This window comes from Desmodus rotundus, chromosome 9 (assembly GCF_022682495.2).
Source record: "Desmodus rotundus isolate HL8 chromosome 9, HLdesRot8A.1, whole genome shotgun sequence".
In the NCBI taxonomy this organism is placed as follows: Eukaryota; Metazoa; Chordata; class Mammalia; order Chiroptera; family Phyllostomidae; genus Desmodus; species Desmodus rotundus.
Genome location: NC_071395.1, coordinates 41,218,747 through 41,239,408, shown reverse-complemented (window position 1 = coordinate 41,239,408; position 20,662 = coordinate 41,218,747). Strand labels below are relative to the sequence as shown.

Below are 20,662 nucleotides of genomic sequence, written 5' to 3'. Positions count from 1 at the left end.
TGAGGGGCACAAAGGGGACAGGGGGGCTCTGGGGGTTCTCAAAAAGCACTGCAGACCTAACCCTCGCTCCCCTGGCAGCCGGGGAGTTCCCACAAGGGAATGCAGCCTCCTCCCTGCTCCCTCGCATTCCCTCACCCTCAGAGCCAGCCATGCCTCCCCCGGGGCAGGTCCACCCTCTCCCGTCTGGTGGGCCAGCCCCTGAGCAGGAAGGTGTCCCAGGTGGAACCCACGGGCTTCCAAGAAAGGGACAGGTTGATGTCCAGGTCCCTGTCCTTCCTGAAACCCAGGTGGATCCATGGGGTCTCGAGGTTCAGCCACACACTCAGGAGCCAGGCTTTGTCTGGTGGGTGGGGTCCCCTGTGGCCCACCTCAGGAGGGCACCCGCCTGCAGGTGTGAGTCACTGCGGGCACGGAATGATTCCGGCTGACCTCTGCCAGCAGCAGTGGCACCACTGCTTCCCCCCAGGTGGCCCTGCCCCTCCTGGGCAGCTCAGCAAGGCGTGTCCTCACCGCCTTCCCAGGATCTGGGGCCCGGGCTGGGCAGCATTCAGTCGAAGGGACTTCTCAGGGGTGTGGAGCACAGCCAGGGTGGGCAGGCAGGACATGGGCTGGGAGGGCCCTGCATACCCCCTTCCCCACCAGCCGGGGCACCTGATGGCTCTGGTCGTGAGTCTCCTCCTCACCTGCGGGCCAGGTAAGCTGGATGGGCTGGGGCCAGTGGAGAAGCCTGACAGATTGCAGAGGAGAGGTGAGAAGTGACTAGTGCCTGGCGCTTCCCAAGCCCCCTCGGGGCAGCCAGGGGGACTTTCCCTCTGGCCCAGGCTTGCTCCACAGCCAGCCAGGCGAGGCTGTGTTTCCCGGACTGACTGGAGCAGGTCCACAAAACTGCTGTTTATGAGTCAAATACCTGCCGAGATCAGTGTGGAGGTATCTAGGCATTCTCCATTCCCTGGCTCACTCACACACTCATTCCTGGTGGGATTTTTTTTAATTGATACCTCTTCTCCTATCACCTGTGCCCAGCTCTCAGGTGGGAAATAAGCAAGTGACCGCTCCAGATTTCCAAGAGCTCCGGGCTGATGGATGAGGCAGGGGGGTGATCAGACACTTGAGGTACAAAACTGAGCAGGAGCTTTGCCATCTTAGGGGGGCAGAGAGGAGAGAGTTTGCCTAAATGGCAGGGTGGGGTTGGGGTGGCACACTCAGTGGTAAAGGGAAGGGTGCCCCTGGCGGGGAGAAGTGGGTGGCAAAGGCCCGGAGGTCAGAGGGATGTGAGTGAATCTGGAGGGGGGGCAGGTGCTGAGGGGAAGAGAACAAGCAGGAAGACAGCCTGTGAGGGTTATGAGACTCTGTTCTTAGATTCCAAGGGGGACTTTGCAGGCCTCTCGGTCATTTTGGGGGGTCAGCTTGGGTCTTGCTGCCCAGAGAAAGCCCACCAGCCTCAGGGAAAGGTAGAGGTCCAGAGTGGGGTTAGGGGGAAGGACCAGTCTCTCTGCCCTACAGAGAGAAGGTCCAGGATCCCCGCAAGTGGCCCCTGGGCTGCCCAGACCCACCCACCCCCCGCAGGGCTTTCTTTACTCCAGCTGCCTCCTTGGGCAGGAAGTCAGGACTTCCCAGCCTGACTCATCTGGTCTGGTCCAAGACAAGCTGAGGCTTATAGAAAGGGCGCCCATGGTGTGCTGGGTGCTACATATCTGTCCCATGGCTTCTCTGGGAGAAAGGACTGTCGAAACGACCATCTTTAATGCTTAGTTGGGAAACGGAGGCCAAGAGGGCCCGAAGGGGAGAGGGGAGGGGCTTCTGCGTCCTGAGCTGGTAGCACTGCCTGGGGGCCAGCTGGGTGCGCAGGCTTACCCTGCCCACGCTGCCCCCTTCCCCAGCCCCGGCCAGGCAGATGGGGAGGCACCCCAGTCCCCGAGGCCTGAGTCACCCAGGCTGGGCTTTGGCCCGAGGGAGCTTTGCGGTTGGACACCATGGTGAGGTGTCCACACAATGATGGGCGGGTTTTACAGGACAATCCCTTCACTTCTGATGGGGCGTGTCCCCCTGTGCTGTCCCCAAGCACGCTGCCACAAAGAGAGGTTGTTAAACTGCTTTTGTCCCAAGGCTCCCTCGGGGTCTCCTGCGGGGCCGTGTGAACCGGGCGGACTCCTGCCTCTGCCCTGGGAGGGCTGGCAGCCTGGACTGGGCAGACACCCGTCCCCACCACCGCAGCACCCAGCCAGACAGCCTCTCAAGGCAGGGGGCCCCTGGAGTCAGTCCAGACATGGGCCAGGACTTTCGGTTCAAACGCTGCCAAAGACTCCTTTCATGCCTGGCAGAGATAAAAAGAAATCTAACTCCATTGCCGACAGGCTGTGTTTTGGGGTCAGACACCAAACCTCTCTGAATTTCCATCACCCCGAAGAGCAGTTTTTAAAAAGCTACAGAGCTGCAAGAACTCCATTTCTCACTCACTTCTCACTTCAGGCTGGACCTTGTCTGTCCACCTCCGTGTCTGTGCACTGTCCTCTTTCCCTCCCACCCCTCCGGCGGAGACACTCGGAGACCCAAAGGGCTTCAGTAGCCATCAGTTTGTGCTGGGCCCCTACATGGATGGGCCAGAGCGTTACCTGCATTGTGTCAACCGAGCCTGTGCGGTCAAGAACAAGGCAGCACCGGCTTGTTTTTCTGTTTTCTGTGGAAGAGCGAATAGGCTCAGAGAGGCTAAGCCTTTTGTTCAGGTCACACAGCGAGGATCCAAATTCCAGTTTCTGGATGTTTCTTAAGCCCCAACCTTTACCTTCTGCTGGGAAGAGGCTGAGGGTCGATGAAGATTTCTCCTTCCCTGGCAGTTTCCTGGCACAGGGGTACCACCTCCGCTCCCATCAGGGTTCCCCCACAGCATAGCGTGTAAAAAGATCTCATTTTGCTTTGCTGAGTGTATTGCTAGGTCCCTGGACAGTGGCCATCACCCCGGCCTGGGCCTGGTCAAAGATATCTGCAGCCCAGAGATTATTGAGGGGGGGGGGCCCTGGTGGACGTCCACATATGAGTGGAGGGTGTTTGGAGCTGAGAGGTGGGCCTCTGAGTCTAACTTGCTCAGGCCAGAATTTCAGTTTGTGGTCCACCGCTTGTGACTCATCTCTTAGAAAAGAGGAAAGATGGATGGTGGCGTAGGTAGACACACTGCACCTCCTCGCACAACCAGAACTGACAGAAAATCAAACGGCAAGGAAATCCGACACCAAGTAGATAAAAAAGAAACATACATCCAGACCGGTAGGAGGGGCAGAGACAGGCACCGGGGCGGAGAGAACTCGCGTGGCCGTGGCGGGATGTGGCGGGACCAAGACTGGTGGAGTGTGGGACGAAAGGGGCAGGCAGTCTGACCACTAGCAGACCCTGCGGCCCTACAGTCGCGCACAGATAAACCGAGAGGCCAGACTCAGATTGGCGGAGAACGGGGCAGGCAGAGCGGCGGGGTAGCACCCCGAGGCTCCACACTCGAGCACAGATAAACCGGGATGAATGGCGGGGACCGAAGCAGACCGTGCAACCCAGGGCTCCAGTGCGGGGAAATAAAGCCTCAGACCTCTGATTGAAAGTGCCTGTGGGGGTTGGGGCGGTAGCAGGAGAGATTCCCAGCCTCACAGGAGAGGTTGTTGGAGAGACCCACGGGGGCCTAGAGTGTGCACAAGCCCACCCACTCAGGAACCAGGACCAGAGGGGCCCAATTTGATTGTGGGTAGTGGAGGGAGCGACTGAAATCCGGTGGAGAGGGGAGCGGGCGCCATTGCTCCCTCTTGGCCCCTCCCCCACATACAGCATCACACCGCAGCGACCAGCGTTACCCCACCCCAGGGAACACTTAAGGCTCCGCCACTTTAAGTAACAGAACAAGACCAAAAAAAAAAAAAAAAAAAGGCCAAAATGACAGAACACTTCAAAGCTCCAGAAAAAATATAACTAAGCAAGGAAGAGATAGCCAACCTATCGGATGCACAGTTCAAAACATTGGTTATTAAGACGCTCACAGAATTGGTTGAATTTGTTCGAAAACTAGATGAAAAAATGAAGCCTATGCTAAGAGAAACAAAGAAAAATGTACAGGGAACCAATAGTGATGCGAAGGAAACTGGGACTCAAATCAACGGTGTGGACCAGAAGGAAGAAAGAAACATCCAACCAGAAAAGAATGAAGAAACAAGAATTCGGAAAAATGAGGAGAGACTTAGGAACCTCCAGGACATCTTGAAACGTTCCAACATCCGAATTATAGGGGTGCCAGAAGAAGAGGAAGAACAAAAAATTGAAAACTTATTTGAACAAATAATGAAGGAGAACTTCCCTCATCTGGCTAAGGAAATAGACTTCCAGGAAGTCCAGGAAGCTCAGAGAGTCCCAAAGAAGCTGGACTCAAGGAGGAACACACCAAGGCACATCATAATTACATTAGCCAAGATTCAACAGAAGGAGAGAATCTTAGAAGCAGCAAGAGAAAAGGACACAGTTACCTACAAAAGGGTTCCCATAAGACTGTCAGCTTATTGATTTGTCAAAAGAAACCTTGCAGGCAAGAAGGGACTGGCAAGAAGTCTTCCAAGTCATGAAAGGCAAGGGCCTACATCCAAGATTACTGTATCCAGCAAAGCTATCATTTAGAATGAAAGGGCAGATAAAGTGCTTCTCAGATAAGGCCAAGTTAAAGGAGTTCATCATCACCAAGCCCTCATTATATGAAATGTTAAAGGGACTTATCTAAGAAAAAGAAGATAAAAAATATGAACAGTAAAAATGACAGCAAACTCACAGTTATTAACAAACACACCTAAAACCAAAACAAAAGAAAACTAAGCAAACAACTAGAACAGAAACAGAACCACAGAAATGGAGATCACGTGGAGGGTTATCAATAGGGGATTGGGAGGGGGAGAGAGGGGGGAAAGGTACAGAGAATAAATAGCATAAATGATAGGTGGAAAATAGACAGGGGGAGGTTAAGAATAGTGTAGGAAATGTAGAAGCCAAAGAACTTATAAGTATGACCCATGGACATGAACTACAGGGGGGGAATGTGGGAGGGAGGGGGTGGGCAGGATGGAGTTGAGTGAAGGGGCGGAAATGGGACAACTGTAATAGCATAATCAATAAATACATCAAAAAAAAAAAGAAAAGAGGAAAGATTTGTTCAGATTTCCCCTCAGCCTGAAGAAACAGAATCACCCTTCTTCCCAGTGACTCTGTGGCCTCCTCAGAAGGAGGGTGATAGGTGCAGGCAGGTGGGTCAGCTGGGGCTTCTTCACGCCCAGCTTGTCCTTCTGGTCACATGATGCTCCCAGGGCTGCCCCCAGGTGGGTGCCTTTCTGGAGACCCAAGGTCAGACACACGGCTCATAGAGGGACCCACCCACTCCTGAGGGCAGGTTCAGGGTCCAGATGAGTATCGGCATCTCCCAGGTGAGGGGACAGAAGCTCAGGGAGGAAGGTTCCCCGTGTGTCCAGGGTAGAACTGGGCTTCAAACCCAGGTTGTCTGGCTCCCAACACATTTTGCATCCACTGTCACCGACCAGCTCTGGTTTCTGAGCGGGGATAGCAGCCCGCTTCCTCACCTTCCTGCCCCCTACTCCCAGCTCCCAGCTGTTCATGGGGTCTTACTTCACCATAGGCCCTGCGCTGTGGAAGGCAGACGCCAGGTCAGGAACACATGTCACAGGATGGTCACCAGCCCTCCTGGCTGCCCTGAGACAGAGGGAGTTCATGGGCTCTGAAACTTTCATTGCTGTAATTGAGAAAGTCCACACCAAGCAACGTCAGTCACCCTCTATCCCGGCCCCTCTCCTGTAGTTACTCTACACTGTCGTTTCTCCTGCAGCCTGTCCTGGTCCCTGGCACACAGTAGATACGCGGTAGTATGTGTTGCATGAATGAAGGAGGCAGAAATCTCGCCTGGTGAGAACTGCTGGTTCACCTCCTCCTGAGAGCCTCGGGGCGTGCTGCCCACCTGCCCTGTCCAAAACAAAAACCCAGACTTCTCAAGCTGCCAGGACTGGCAGGCCTGAAGACAGGTGGACAACTTCTCTGACAGTGGGAGCCCCCCCCCCCCCCCCCCCCCCCGCATCCTGCGCGGCCCTCCCCTGCCCCCACCCGGCAGGGTCCTCGGGGCTGCCCTGAGGAGGGAGCCGCAGGCACTTCCTCCCTGATCCCACCCCAGGGGCAGCTTCTCTGCCTGGGGGACGTCCTCTCTGACCACAGCCAGCTTCTTTGTCAGTCCCTGCCCTCCCCGCTGCGACGTCTCCGAGAAGCACTGCTCATCCTGTCTCTTCGCACCCTGCAGACTGTTACTGGCCCAACCCCTGAGGCCGCAGGGGTGGGGAGGGAGCTGGGTGCCTCTCAAGGCGGGAGAAGTACCTCCCCCACCCCCACACAGCAGAGGCGGAAGAAATGTACTGATGATAAAAATAGTAATGATTATCTATCATTCATTAAGGGGGAAGAGTTTGAGGTGCACTGCTTGCTTAATTTCTCTAAAAAAGCTGTTAGATGTTTTTATTTCTATGACTTACTTATTTTTATTATTTTTCAATTAGAGTTGACATTCTATATTAGTGTTTTTTATTTTTTATTTTTCAATGACTGTTGACCTTCAACATTCGTTTTAGGAGTACAGCGTGACGGTTAGACGTTTATATAATTTACGAAGTGTTCCCCCGTTAGTTCGGCACCCACCTGGCGGCACACAGAGTTATTACGGTGTTATCGACTCCACTCCCTGTGCTGCGCTTTACACCCCTGTGACTGTTTTGTGACTCCCAGCTTGTCCTTTTCATTCCTTCACCCTTTCCACCCACCCCTCCACCCCCTCACATCTGGCGACCGTCAGTCTGTGCTCTGTGCCTACGAACCTGTTTCTATCGTCAGATACTTTTATTACCTCCACTTTGTAACATACTATATATTATATGTTAACAATATTTAGGTACTTTTATATTATTACCGCCACATGAGAAACCTGAAACTGAAGATCAAGTGACCTCTTGAGGCCACAAAAGAACCAATGGAAAGTGGGATTTGAATCTTGAACACACTTGAATGCTAAGTCATCACTCTTAGCTGCTTTGGAACTAAACCCAAATCTGAATGGCAATGCCCCCGGGACCTCCCGCTCCAGGAATGGAGGCCTCAGCCAGGGGAGTGTGGAGTCCTGAGCCTGGGGCCCAAGGCTGCTCAGTCCACTCACTGAGAAGGCCTTTGGGCAAATAGCCAGGGAGGTGGAGGTGAGGAAGTCTGACCTTGGGGTTCAGACATCCACAGCGGCCATGAAACCAGAACGTTGCTTTTCTTGAGCTGGGGAGAGATGTGGTGGTGAGGCCGTTAGTAATTAATTAACCTCGGGAGCAAGGAGCTATCTGTTCACCGCTCCGTCCCACGGCGTGGAGCGGTGGCTGATCCCGGGCTCTGTCGGACGACTGTGGGCTGCATGCAGGGGCTAGAATGAATGAATGGATGGAAGACTGCAGTGGTCCGTGAGTGAGTCTCCCTAGAGAGTCCGATGGAAACAAGAGGATGAGGTCCAGAGGAAAAGATTTGCCCCCCTGCTGCCTCCTGCTGAGATCGCCAACCCCATCCTTCCTCCACAGGGGCGCCATGGAATGCAGGGGTCTCTGCCCAGTCCTCAGACCAGGTGACGTCTGGAGCCACCAGGCAGTCAAGACACAGTTCTTCATTCCCAGGATCGCTTGCCACCTCTGTGGGTAGGTAATGACAGGCCATCAACAAGCAGCAGTTAGTAAGTCCCACCCTCCTGCCCTGCATGGTGCTAACGGCTTCATGTGCATCATTTCACTGCATCCTCACAACAGCCCTGTGTTGTCATCCCCATTGGGCACACGAGGAGGTAAGGCTCAGAGAGGTAAAGAGACCTGACCTGGGTCACACAGCAAGCAAGCGACAGAGCTGGGATTTAAATCCAGTTGAGTCCATTTTTTCCAGATTCCTCCCACTGTGCATTTTGTTTCCTGTCCTGCGGAGGTTGCAATTGGCTTGATTTTAGGAAGGGGAGACAGTGGGTCTCCAGGAAGTGACTTGGACCTGAGGTCTCTGTCTCCCCTGCCTTACAGATATTGGCTTCCTTAAGCGCAGGCAGGAGAGAGACAGCTGGCCCTTATTCCTCTCCCTCTACCCCCTGGCTGCCCACCCACCTTCTGTCTCTACATCTACAAAGTGTCCGGGATGCAGTTGTGTCAATGGGCCTCCGCCCGCACCCAGCCACCAGCCCAGTCAGCAGACAGGCAAGTTTGCCGGTGCTGGGGCACAACTGCCCAGACCCCGCTCAGGGGGAGCCGGCACCAGCAGAAGGGGGGAGTCTGAGGCCTGAGCCCCATTCGGGCTCTTCCTCTGCCTTCCACAACTTGCTCCCGAGTGACAGGTCTTCCCTGTCCCAGGAGTCTAGTCTGTTCCCTGTGTTCAGACCACAGAGACTTCAGAGTGAGCAGCACAGACATTGGTGCCGGAACAGCCTGGTTTCAAACCCCACCTCTGCCACGTCCTGGACCAGTGAGGTTAGCCCTCTGGGCTTCCAGCTTCGTGTCTATAACGTGGGAAAAAATGTGTGGTTGAACATTTGTAAAATCTAATTTAAATTAGACAACGGCTCCTAAACAGCAGTTCTGGAGTGGGTGTGATTTTTGCCCTCCGGGACAGCTGGCAGTGCCTGGAGGTACTTTTGGTTGTTGCTTCTGGGAGGACAGGGGCTGCCAACATCTGGTGGGTGGAGGCCAGGATGCTGCGAAACATCCTCTCCTTCCTCTGCCAGTGCCCCCTTTCCGCAGGTGAACGCTGCGGTCCTGGGCACCCAGGGCAGTAGGCCCTTGGGGGTGCTGGTCCCAGTGTCGTCCTTCTGGCTGTGCACCCGTCAGGGCCTCAGGGGGCATTTACATTGGTTTCTGGTTTCTGAAACATACCAGGGAGACCTCCTCTGTGCTCCAGCCCCCAAAACGGCATCCACCTCTTTGATTGCTTATGGGATGGTAGCCCGACAGACCCAGCCCTCCATCCTTGCCTGTCTTTGCTTTAGCAAGCTCTTCCCATTCCGATCTTGACTGTCTTTTGGGAGTTCACTCCCTGCCACTTGGAGGGCAGAAGGCCAGCATGTAATCTCAGCTTTTTTTTTTTTTTTTTTTTTTTTTTTTTACCAGAACTTTCTCAGAGTTCTCAGTTCACAGAGTGAGCGGATACAATATATGTGTGGTAGCGCCCTCTGCACCTGGGGTGGCTGCTTCCGCATCTTGTATGGCCTCGGATGGAGACCATCATGCAGAGCTCGGACAGCACAATTGAAGGGGAGTTAGGGCTAGCTGGTGACACTTGGGAATTGGAGAGGGGCTTCTGGACCGTGGATACATAGAAAAAAAATCTCATTCATATTACTCTGCATTCTGTGTCCGGAGAAGGTGTAACGACGTGATGGGGGAGAGCTTGGGTCGGGGTGCAAACACTATTTGTACGGATTAATTCAGAGTGGTAAGAAGCTCGTGGGGTTGCTATGGAGACTCAATGAGGCAGTGCACGAAAACGGAGGATCTGGCACCAAGATCCTGAACAATTTCTTCATCCCTCGTCATCTTCATCATCCCCGCCCTCCGGGGGTGGCAGCTTTCTGCAGGACAGATGGTCTCCAGATGTCTGAGGAAGCTGATGTTATCCTTAGCTCAGCACAATATTCTTGTGAACAGGAGATACTTAACACATATGGATGAAGCAATGAATTTTACTTAAAAAAATACTTTATTTATTTATTTTTAAGGAAAGAGGAAGGGAGGGAGGAAGAAAGGGAGAAAAACATCGATTGGTTGCCGCTCATTCATGCCCCTACCAGGGACCGAACCCACAGTCCAGGCATGTGCCCTGACCGGGAATCGAAGCGGCAACCCTTCGCTTTGTGGCAGGATGCCCCACCCGTCAGGGCTGAGCTTCACTTTCTCTTCATTTCCTGGACCCTCACGCTGCAGTTGTGCTGTTACCGAGTTGGATTCATTCAGGCAACAGATGGATACAAGACACTGTGATGTGTAGGAGAGATGCAGATTCCAAAGATGTATCTGTCTATCTCATACATATATGTCTAGAGGATGTATACTTATCCTTTAGGAGCTCCTGGTCTATTGTAACACCACCAGAGGACTGAGACACAGCATACAAGTCAGGTTGAAGTGACACGCGCCAGCACTCAGAGAGAACACAGGGTCAGAAAGGGCTTCTCTTTTAGCTTCCTGGGTCCAATGTGTGCATGCTGGGGGCCTCCCCACACAACACCCCGCAATTCTGGGACACAAAAAGGGTGTCAGAGAATTCAACTCAGTTCTGACAATATCCACCCCGAGACAGCTTCAAGGCTCCACAGGTTGAGGGCTCACTTCTACAAGATTGCGTCCCTCCCCTCAACCTCCCAGCCCCACAACACACACTTCAAGTGCCAGGTGCGAGCCCAGGCTGTCACCTGTGCTTCCGAGCAACTGGCTACAATGGGAGGTTCTGACGGGCCCTCCAACTGGGGATGCCGATAATAAGTCCAGCTTGTTTCCTCTACTTCTGACCAACTCACCATAATCAGAGGTTCCCGACCTCCTCCTTGGGTTCAATTCATTTACCGGAGTGGCTCACAGAACCCAGAGAGACATTTACTCACTAGTTCACTGGCTTATCGTAAAAGGAGATAACGCAGGAGCAGCCGGATGGAAGACGTGCCTAGGGCTGGGCGTGGGGCAGGGGCTAGGAGTCCCTGCCTTCCAGGCACAGCCGTCCTCCAACACCTCCGCTAGGTGCCAACCTGGGAACGCTCTGAATGCTTTTTTTCCGTTGTTTTTATAGAGGCCTCCTTCCATAGTCATGACAGATGACATCTTTGACTGCTGGCATCCAATCCAGCCTCCAGCCCCTGACCCCTCCCCCTGAAAGTTCCTCCCTCTAATCATGTGGTTGTCTTTGGAGGGGGGTGGCAACCAGCCCTCACCCTGTGATGTCCCAGAGGCTTTCCAAAAGTCACGGCATTAACACAGCAGAAGACACCTGGATCCCTCTCTTAGGAAATCCCAAGGGTTCGAGAAGGTCTGAGCCGGAAATGGGACCAAGACCGAATACATACTTTTAATAAACCCCAGTATCACAGCATCAAACAAGAGGACACAGTTTGGTCAAGAGACATTCCAGAGGAGGAGATGCTTGAGCTGCGTATGTTTAAAATTAACTTTACAGAAAAAGAAAAAAAGAGCAGGGGCCTTTGTTTTCCTTCTCAGACTTTGCTGAAACTTCCAGTGGTCTTACATGAGCTGGTGTTGATTCTGTCTTTAGAAGAAAAAAAAAAGACAACATGGGACGTAATGTATGCTCATTGTAGAACACTCAGAAAATTCAGTAAAGACAAAGGCAGGCCTACAATGTGATAAACAGGTGTTAATCTGTGAAATGTTACAGTGATAACTGCTGGCAGAAAGGGAAGATGAGCGCAGAGTAACGATCTGGTTGGCTGGGGACCGCACGAATGTGGCTGTGGCTTGACGAAGACACGGGGAAGGATGTGGAAGGTCAGACAGCAGCAGGGTGTCTTAACTTCCGCGCTATTGATCGACGTTTCGGGCTTTGCCAGGGGGGTTGTTAAGCAGCGTCCTGGCCTCTCACCACTAGATGGCAGTAGAACACCACTAATTGTGACACCAAAAAAGGTATAGATAATAAATATTCCAGGGGTGGGGCTGGGGGGCAGTCATAGATGGTTGAGAACCACCGTGTTGTTAGAGAGAGTCAGACAGGGAGATGGATCCCTAAGAACAGGCTCCATTTCAAGGTTTGCAGGAGGAAACGGGGTGGTCAAATTTCATTCAAGTCGACTTTCTGTGGTTGCAACACCCTTCTCTGTCTCTTGCCCAAACTGTGTCCTCTGGGTCAGAAGAGATGCCCAGTTCCCCAGCCTCCCCTACACACGGCTCTCCGGACACAGGTGTGTCCAGCAGAAGCACAGAGATGCTGCAGCAGGGAACTGCAGGGAGCCCCGTAGCTCTGCAGCAGCCACCTTCGCCAGGGCACTATTCTTACACCACCCACCAAGGGGCAAGTGTTGACCTGTTCCTGCTTGAACCCACAGGCCTCCCTGGGTCAGCCGCTCCCACCCCGTCCTTGTCACCAGGGGGCGGCGGCGTGGAAACCACACTGGAGCTGGATTCTGGACCCACAGGAGCCCGTTTGCCACAGGATGCGTCTGTAGGTGTAACCCCGGTGAAGGAAACTGTCGCGCCCCTCACTTCTTTAGTGAAGACCACAGCTGCACCCTGGGGTCAGGGAAGAACCAGCCAGTCCCCGGAAATGACGTCCTCTGCCCTCGCGGACTCAACCTCTAGAGAAACTGCAAATTCAGAGCAAAGAACCAGCCCATCACTGAGTCCGCAGGCAAACAGAACTCCTTCCGGGAACTCCCCGACTAAAAGCATAGTTCAGGGATTTAGTTCTGTAAGGACCGGTCTGAGGACCAGCTCCACACAAGCTGCTTTCGCCAGAGAAGCGTCTACAGGCACACACGCCGCAGAGACCGCCAGCGGTCAGGCCCCCAATGAGTACAATTCTCCCAGTGATATCCCGGCAAAGACAGACAACAGAGCAGAGAACAGCTGGGGCACGAAACACCTTCCCACAGCAGTCCCAGCTTCCACGGAGACAAACACAGACTGGACAGTGTCCCAGACCAAGGTCCCAACACCCTCAACATCATCAGAGACCACGACTACAGACGCACCTGCTCCAGGAAACATGAGCCCATTGTCCAGGGCGGTTTCCTCCTCCCTACTAGACACCTCACCTCCAGGGGCTCCACAATCCTGGGGTGCAAGCAGCCAGGACCCAACACCTCTGGACACCAGACGTGCCCTCTCCTCTCCTGGGACCAGCTCTGCAGGACATACGACAAGGGGCACCGGTACTCCTCCACAGTCTCCTGCTTCTGCTCCTACTGACAAAGTGTCAGGGTCCAGCACACTCTCAGTGCAGAGAGTCACCTCCTCCACGACCACAGCCACCCCTGAGACCACAGGAGGAACTGAGCCCAGCTCAGCTGTCCCTTTGTCCATGACACTAAGCTCGGCAGCAACAGGTGCTGGAAGAGTCACAAGTACAACTGCCCCTCCGGCCCGTCCATCTCCATCAGGGGGAGGGATGGCAGGCAGCATCCACACCCTCAGCACTTCCTCTGAGACCAGGGGCACGCCCAGCATCCCTGCAGCCAGGACTTTGGCTTCTGAATGGTCAGGTGGTCCTGGGACTCCCAGCATCACAAGCATGTCAGGAGTGAAAGCCACATCCCCTTCTACCACCTCAGGCTCACAGGAGAGCCACACCCTCCTCTCCATCACTGCAAAGGGGACCAGGGAGAGTTCCCGTGCATCTGTGTCTGCACCTGAGGCCTCCAGTCCTGGAAGAGAGAGCAATATGGCCACCGACTCGGGCCCTACCCAGGGTTTTACCATCGCCGACAGCAGGTTGGCAAGTGAACCTCAACCCCCTTCATCCCACCCAGTGCGGGAGGGCAGGACATCGCACGGCACTTCTGCAGGGCTTGGCACCGGCACAGCGGCCCCTGAGGGCTCTGCGCCACCCAGGACGCCCCTTGCCACCACTACAACTAGAGTGCCATGGACCACTACACACACAGCTCAACACCCCACCAAATCCCTGCACACACCGGGGACAGACGCAAGTCCTGGCATGACAACATCCCTCAGTGTGGCAGCCCCTGTCACCACTTCCCTTGTTACCTTGGTGATTTCTGGATCCACCACCCCAAGGACCAGCTCCACTGAAATAACATCACCCAGAGAAACATCTGCAGACACACGTAGCACAGAAGCCACGACCGGCCCAGCCACTGGTCAGTTTGCACCTCCCACTGGCGTCTCGGCAACCCGTGGGCTCAGCACAAGGCCAAGTCAGGGTGCATCTCACCTCCCCCCGGGAGCCACAGCTTCCTTGCAGACACCCACAGATTTGAATCCGGCCATGAACAGTGTCTCCATGTCCCTGTCCACAGTGGTGCCCAGTCATCCAAGCTCCAGTCATCCAAGGGGGACAGACCCAGCATTAAGCAGTTCTCCCAAAACCCTTGTGGTGTTATCGACAGGAAATGCAGGGACCAGTGCAGGACCCAGCTGGGGTCTGACTGCCTCTGACACTAGACAGGACTTCGCCCCTGAGACCAGCTCCACAGAAGACGGGAAGATCAGCACCAGCGCTTCTCTGGTGTCGTCTGCCTCTGCTCTTGGTGACAAAATGTCAGGGTCCAGCACACTCTCAGTGCAGAGAGTCACCTCCTCCTTCACCACAGCCACCCCTGAGACCACAGGAGGAACTGAGCCCAGCTCAGCTGTCCCTTTGTCCATGGCACTAAGCTCGGCAGCAACAGGTGCTGGAAGAGTCACAAGTACAACTGCCCCTCCGGCCCGTCCATCTCCATCAGGGGGAGGGATGGCAGGCAGCATCCACACCCTCAGCACTTCCTCTGAGACCAGGGGCACGCCCAGCATCCCTGCAGCCAGGACTTCGGCTTCTGAACGGTCAGGTGGTCCTAGGACCCTCAGCCACACTGGTTTTTCTGGAAGGAAAATGCCATTTTCTTCATCTGTCCCCTCCACCTCAGTAGACACCAGCCCCCATCTATTTATTACTGAAGGGACTTCAAGGGGGACCTCGAATCCAGCTCTTTCTCCTCCTGAGACATCTCCTTCCGCAGGAAAGACCATCTTGGCCATCACCTCTGCCCACACCCGAGCCTTCCCCACCGTGGACTCCCTGCCTTCCCTTTCAGCTCTGTCTTCTTCACCCCGCCCCCTGACAAACTCGGCCAGCACAGCTCTCCCTAAATCATCCACAGCAGCGACGTCACAGACTACCCCAGGCACATGGAATTATTCCACTGCACCTGGAAGCACAACTCCACCAGAGCCTAGTCCCAAATTCGAGACAGGGCCGCCTTTAGCACCAGCCACTGTTTCAGCCGCTGCCACTCCTCTCTCTGCCTCTGTGGGGGTCACGCGATTCACCTCCCCAGCGATGCGCTCCACGGGGAGAACTTCTCGCGGTGAACCATCCACGACCACGCTCACGACAGAAACCACGAGTGGCCCAGCCACCGTTCCCTTTGCAGTTTCCACCAATGTAAAGGCCTCGAGGGGCTACGACAGTGAAAGGAGGTTGGGGACCACCCACCTGCCCGATGGAGCCACTCCTCCGCCTGAGCCATCCACAGATTTCACCCTGGCGGGTGGGAGGAGGGTCCCCCTCTCCGTGCCTCCACCTCAGTCCGTGGGTGCGGCTGGCTCCACCCCTCCAGAAACGGGGAGCCAACCGACTGGCACGTTTTCTGAAGCTCCCTATCGCGCGACCCCCGGAGGGACTACCGTTTCTGGGGGTGGAGCTAGCCCGCCTCCAGCTTTGCGGAGGGCTGCTTTCTCCGCACCTCCTGAGCCCCGCTCTGCTGGGAGCAGCCCGCTCAGCATTCTGTCCTCGCCCCCTCCCGCTCCCACTGCCGAAGCCACCACATCCGCCACAGTTTCAGCCCAGAGCGTCGCCGCAGGCACGACCGTGGACACAGGTGAAACGAGTGAATGGGACATGCCCAACTCACCTTCCACGGCTTCCTCCTCACTGGCTAACATCCCAACCAGCGCCGACGGGGGGAGAAGCGCCACCGTCTCTCCGGGTACTCTGTCTCCAGCCCCGTCGGCGTCGGCAGAGAGGTCAGAGAGGAGACGCGCTGTCCTCAGCCCCTCCCCAGAGTCGGCAGTCACGCCCAGCATCAGCCTCGGAGCCCGCACCGCTTCAGAGCGTCCCCGCCACACCAGCCTCCCCGCAGCCTCAGCTGGCCCTCGCACCCCCGGCCCCTCCCCCTCAGTGGAGACCACTACTCCTGTGTCCGCAGTGAAGATGGAGACAGATGAAGTTTCTTACTCTTCTGGGTCCCAACCGGAGATGTCAGTTTGGGGAGAGACGGGCACCGGTGGTGCCTGGGCCTCCACCCCCAGCGCGGGAGATCGCCAGGTTACCAGTTCAGCTCACCTGTCACTACCCCACACAGTGAAGGAGCTCGGAACCACAGACAGCCATGCAAGAACAGAGCCTCCCAGCCCAGCTACTCATGCTGGGAGTTCGAAAATCCCAGAGACACCTTATCCTGTGAACCCAGCCACAACAGCACAGACAAGCACAGACACAGAGGAACACTCCACTCGAGCCCATGACACAAACGTGGCAGAAAAATCTCCCGCACTGGGGACACAGTCAGCCGCAGGACCAGTCTCTGTAGAAGCTGCCACTCCCTCTTCCAGGGGGAGCAGCACATTGGGGCCGACCTCTGACAGCCCAGGTGAGCCCTTGGCCCTCACTGCCGGTGGTCACAACACTGTCAGGTCTTGGCTGGGGGCCCTCTCTGCATCCCTGCCCATGGCAACATGGCTGAGTACCAGCTCAACAGAGGAAGTTGTCCAAACTGACCCTGATGTCTCAAGTCCAAGTTCATCCAAGACAACATTTGATACTTTCTCACCTGGGTCCATGCCTCCTCATAAACTTTCAAAGCCAGGAGTGGATACCAGTGCTCTCCAATATACAGATTCTACCACATCAGACCAGAACCTAGAAGAGCTCAGATTTTCGGGTACAACTGGAGACTTAATTCCTCTTCCAGCCACAGCGTCCCAAGAATTCTCCATGAGCCCTGAACCAAGTCCATCCATCTCATCGATTTTCTCGTCCTCAGACACTGCAACCGCAGGCGTCACGGCCACAGGGACTAGAGGCGGCACCGAGGTGCCCGTGTCCAGACTCCCAACCCCCCCCAGCACAGTGGCCAGGAAGAGTCCGTCTCCACGCCCCCTCTCTACTCTCCTGTCTGCAGAGCCCACATCTCCAGAAGTGCTGACCCCATGGCCTCTAAGCCCTCAGGCACCCAGGGAAACAGCCACACCATCAGAGGCCACGGCGCCAGTCAGGTCCACGTCTCATGGAGGGACACGCTCACCCCCAGAGTGGTCGGCAGAGGCTCAGAGTCGCACGGCCACCGTGAGCTCTGCGGAGACCGGCAGTGCGGTCACTCAGACGCCTAACCGTGGAGAAACCACAGTCGATCTGGGAACAAGCTTGGCTGCCAAATGGGATTCACCTCTGCCTTTGACCCCAAGCACTGCTGGGGCCCCGGCTTCCACTGAGGCAGCCACTCCTGGAAGGCACAGTGGCCCTTGGTCTGAATCATCTGTGACCAGAAGGAGGGCTGGGCCAGCATCCTCTTCTTCTGCCTCCTCTGGGTCCCCTGAGATAACCACTCCGTCAACCATTCCTCCCACAACGGGGGGAACCATCGGCTATACCTTATTCTTTCCTAAGGATGGGGAAATGCCCACTGAGAAGGTGTTAGCTTCCTCTTTGGCCTCTGGACTTGTAGGCACAAGATCGCTCCCACCCCTCCCAGGGACCCCATCCTCCATGGGTATTAGGGAGGATACAGGGACAAGCTCAGCCACCTCGTGGTCCAGCTCATCAGCTGAAGGGGAGATAAATTCCTCTATTCACACGTCCTCCACTAGGAGCCACAGTCCCACTCCTTCTGACCTGCCCACCCGAGCAGGGCCCAAGGCCTCTTCCCTGGATCTCACAACCTCAACTTGGACCTCTTCAGAAGCATTTACCAGTATTCGGCCACAGACAAGCCACACTTCTGAGAGTTTTTCCTCCTCAGGAAGCCCCGGGGCAGAGCACACCCACCCAGGAGTGAAGACCGGCCTGGCCAAATCCCTGTCAGGAGCATCAACCTCTTCTGAGTCCAAGAGAGAGCCTCCCTGGACATCAGCCTTTCCACGGTCAGAGGCCCCGGCCAACCGAGGTGAGACTTCTGGGGTAGGGGGTGCCTGTGTCCCTGATCGTGACAGCTTCCCCTCATTCGTGAGTCAGGACCTGCTGCCTCTGCCTTCGTGGAAATGGGGATATTTTTCTGTGATTGGTCACTGAAGATGGTGAGGAGTCTTTCTCTTTAACCACAAGGTTTCTTACTTGCTTGGCTTCAGGATTCTGGCTGTAGGGGGTATTCCCCGTGGTCGGGGTGGCCACTGCATTTCCCCGGGTGTGGTTTCTAGTTCACTGTAGAAGTCAGCTGTGTGGAGTTACAGTCACGGGATGGCCCATCCGTTTTGTGCCTTGTAGCCTTTCCTGGTGAACACCACACACTGCATGCGTGCGCACACGCACACACACACACACCCTTATCTGTTGTGATAACACGACCTGACACAGAACGTTCCATCCTAACCATGTGTAAACATACAGCTCCGTGGCTTCAGGCACACTCACTTTGTTGCGCCACGGTCACCACCACCCTCCGTACGCTTGTTCTCTCATCCCAGGTGGGAACTCTGTCCCCAGGAGACGCTAACCCCTGGTGTTCTCCTCCCCCAGCGCCCGGAGTCGCCCTTCTTTCTGTCTCTGTGAATTTGAGTCTTCTGGGTGCCTCCCATAAGTGAAATCACACGATATTCACCATTTTGTGCCTGGATTATTTTGCTTTGCATAATGTTTTCAAGGCTCATCCACGCTGTAACATGTGTCAGAATTTCATTCTTTTTAAAGGCTAAAAATGTCACATTTTAGGTACATGCTCCATTTTGTTTATTTAAACAGAGGTAGATATTTGAGTTTTCTCTGGCTTTTGTCTTCCGTAACGCTGCTGTGAACGTCTGACCAAACACCCATCGGGGTCCCCGCTCTCAGATCTCTGGGGCGCACACCTGGAAGCAGCGTGCTGCACTTGGCAGAGCACCGCCATCCCGCGTTCAGCTGTTGAAACTTCTTCTCCGGGTCACCTGTTCTCACCCCGATGGGAATCGAGCCAGGGTGAACACCGGGCCCTAAGCTTTCCTGGGTGTCCCTGGTTGAAGGTCTTTGTTTCCAAAGTGCACACATACAGGTCTTCCCCATGCGCCTTCCTTCTACGTGTGTCGGTATCCACCCAATCCGCCTGTCTCTCCCGCAGGCTCTGCTGGGACTGTGGCGTCCACCGCCGACCTCCCCATGTATGGAAGCTCCTCGTGGCTGCAAAGCGACCCTTCAACACCTATGACAGCAGTTTACTCTGCAGGTACGATGGCTGACACTGACATTTGTCTCCCTGGGAACCTCGTTGTTGGTTCTCTGGTAAATTGTCCTTTTGCTAGAAACAGTCTGAGAACTTGGTACCAGCTGGCTTTCTCCTAAAAAGTTGGTCTCGCTGTCCTATTTCTTCAGTAGGGCACCTGCGTATTTCTAAGAACATAAAAGACCAATTTGTGTTCAGGAGATTTTTAGTAGCAGATGGTTCTTACTGAAAGAGGCCTGGGACTAACATAATAAGAATGGGTCAGGAATGATTGCTGGTTTTTGGAATCATCCTAAATGGGAAGGAGTCACCATCTTGGAGGACACGATGCATCAGAAAGTTAACTCTGTCCCCGGGAGGTGCTTAGGTTGATGAGCACGGTGGTCCTGACTCCTGAAAGCAGTGACTTGGCATGTTTTTCTATTTATAAATGAAATGGTTCTGTTCTTCCCAGATGAGAGAGGTGAAAGAATATGCAAGTACACAGGAAATAAGCTTGTCTGGATCTCCACCGTCCCCTAACCTATTAAAAGCAAGCCATTGAGCTACCTTTCAATTGGACTCAGAGTTTTGAGTGAGAGTTTTAGGGGGAAAAGGCAGACATCAGACTAAAATACGTTGAGTACAGGACGGGATAGCCCTCCCCACCCCCCCATTCCTGGGCAGAGCCCTCACCCTCCCCTAAGACACGAGATGTGGCACAGCGGTCCACATGGTGCCCAAATCAGCTCTGCAGTCCAGTCGAGTCGCAGGCCAAGCTCGTACACCCACCATGAGACACAGTCATGGTGATGTGATTCCTGCCATCTGAAGCAGCAGACTACAGGCAGAGGGTGCATCCAACTGAGTTGTAAGAAAGGAGGAAGGATAAGCACACCCAGAAGAACCCCCTTTTTTATCTCCTTGCCCACTTTGTAACTGAAGAGCTGTTTCAGTCACAGGCCTGCCCACCAGAAGCCCGGGGCCACCTGACAACATCATACAGCCAAGCTCACAGAAGCCCAGCAGCAGCCACGAGATCAGAGCCACTGTGCCACCTCCTTTTGGGGAAATGCTAAGAGAGACTCCTCCTCCTGCGGAGGCCTCAGCGGGACCAGCCACCCTTCAGTCCACAGCCACAGGGGATGGCGCCACCAGACTCCCTCACCTGCCCACAGAAACCGCGGTGCCAGCAGAATCCTCTATGGAAATGGCAGTGACTACAAAGAGGATCTCTCGCTCCCCAAATCCGGCTGAGTCTTGGGTCAGCATGCACTATGGGACGCCAGAAGGGGCCGGCCCATCCAGAGGAAGAGTGTCCTTCCTCCTCTCAGAGACTACTCCTTCAGGCCCCACAGGGAATGTTCAGCACATCAGCCCAGTTCTGATTCCAACTGAAATGGACTTGTCCACATGGCTTGGTTCCACTGGGGGGACCACAGCAGACACAGACGTTCCGTTGGGCACATCTTCCACCGGCCTTCAAGACTCTGCAACGAACTTCGTTCGAGTCCCCCAGGAAACCACAAGCTTGGTGACAGATAA

General features: G+C 54.9%; 2 long non-coding RNA genes across 2 annotated transcripts; both read left to right on the top strand.

The window, feature by feature from the left end:
* The first annotated feature begins 556 nt into the window (after nucleotides 1–556).
* Nucleotides 557–12,296, top strand: LOC123480628 (uncharacterized). Its single transcript, XR_011650351.1, has 3 exons — nucleotides 557–694; nucleotides 7,620–7,733; nucleotides 12,119–12,296. It is a non-coding gene; the product is annotated as an uncharacterized lncRNA (long non-coding RNA).
* Nucleotides 12,297–17,839: 5,543 nt separating this feature from the next.
* Nucleotides 17,840–20,128, top strand: LOC123480630 (uncharacterized). The gene is made up of 3 exons (XR_006656715.2): nucleotides 17,840–17,893; nucleotides 19,037–19,141; nucleotides 20,074–20,128. It is a non-coding gene; the product is annotated as an uncharacterized lncRNA (long non-coding RNA).
* Nucleotides 20,129–20,662: the final 534 nt, after the last annotated feature.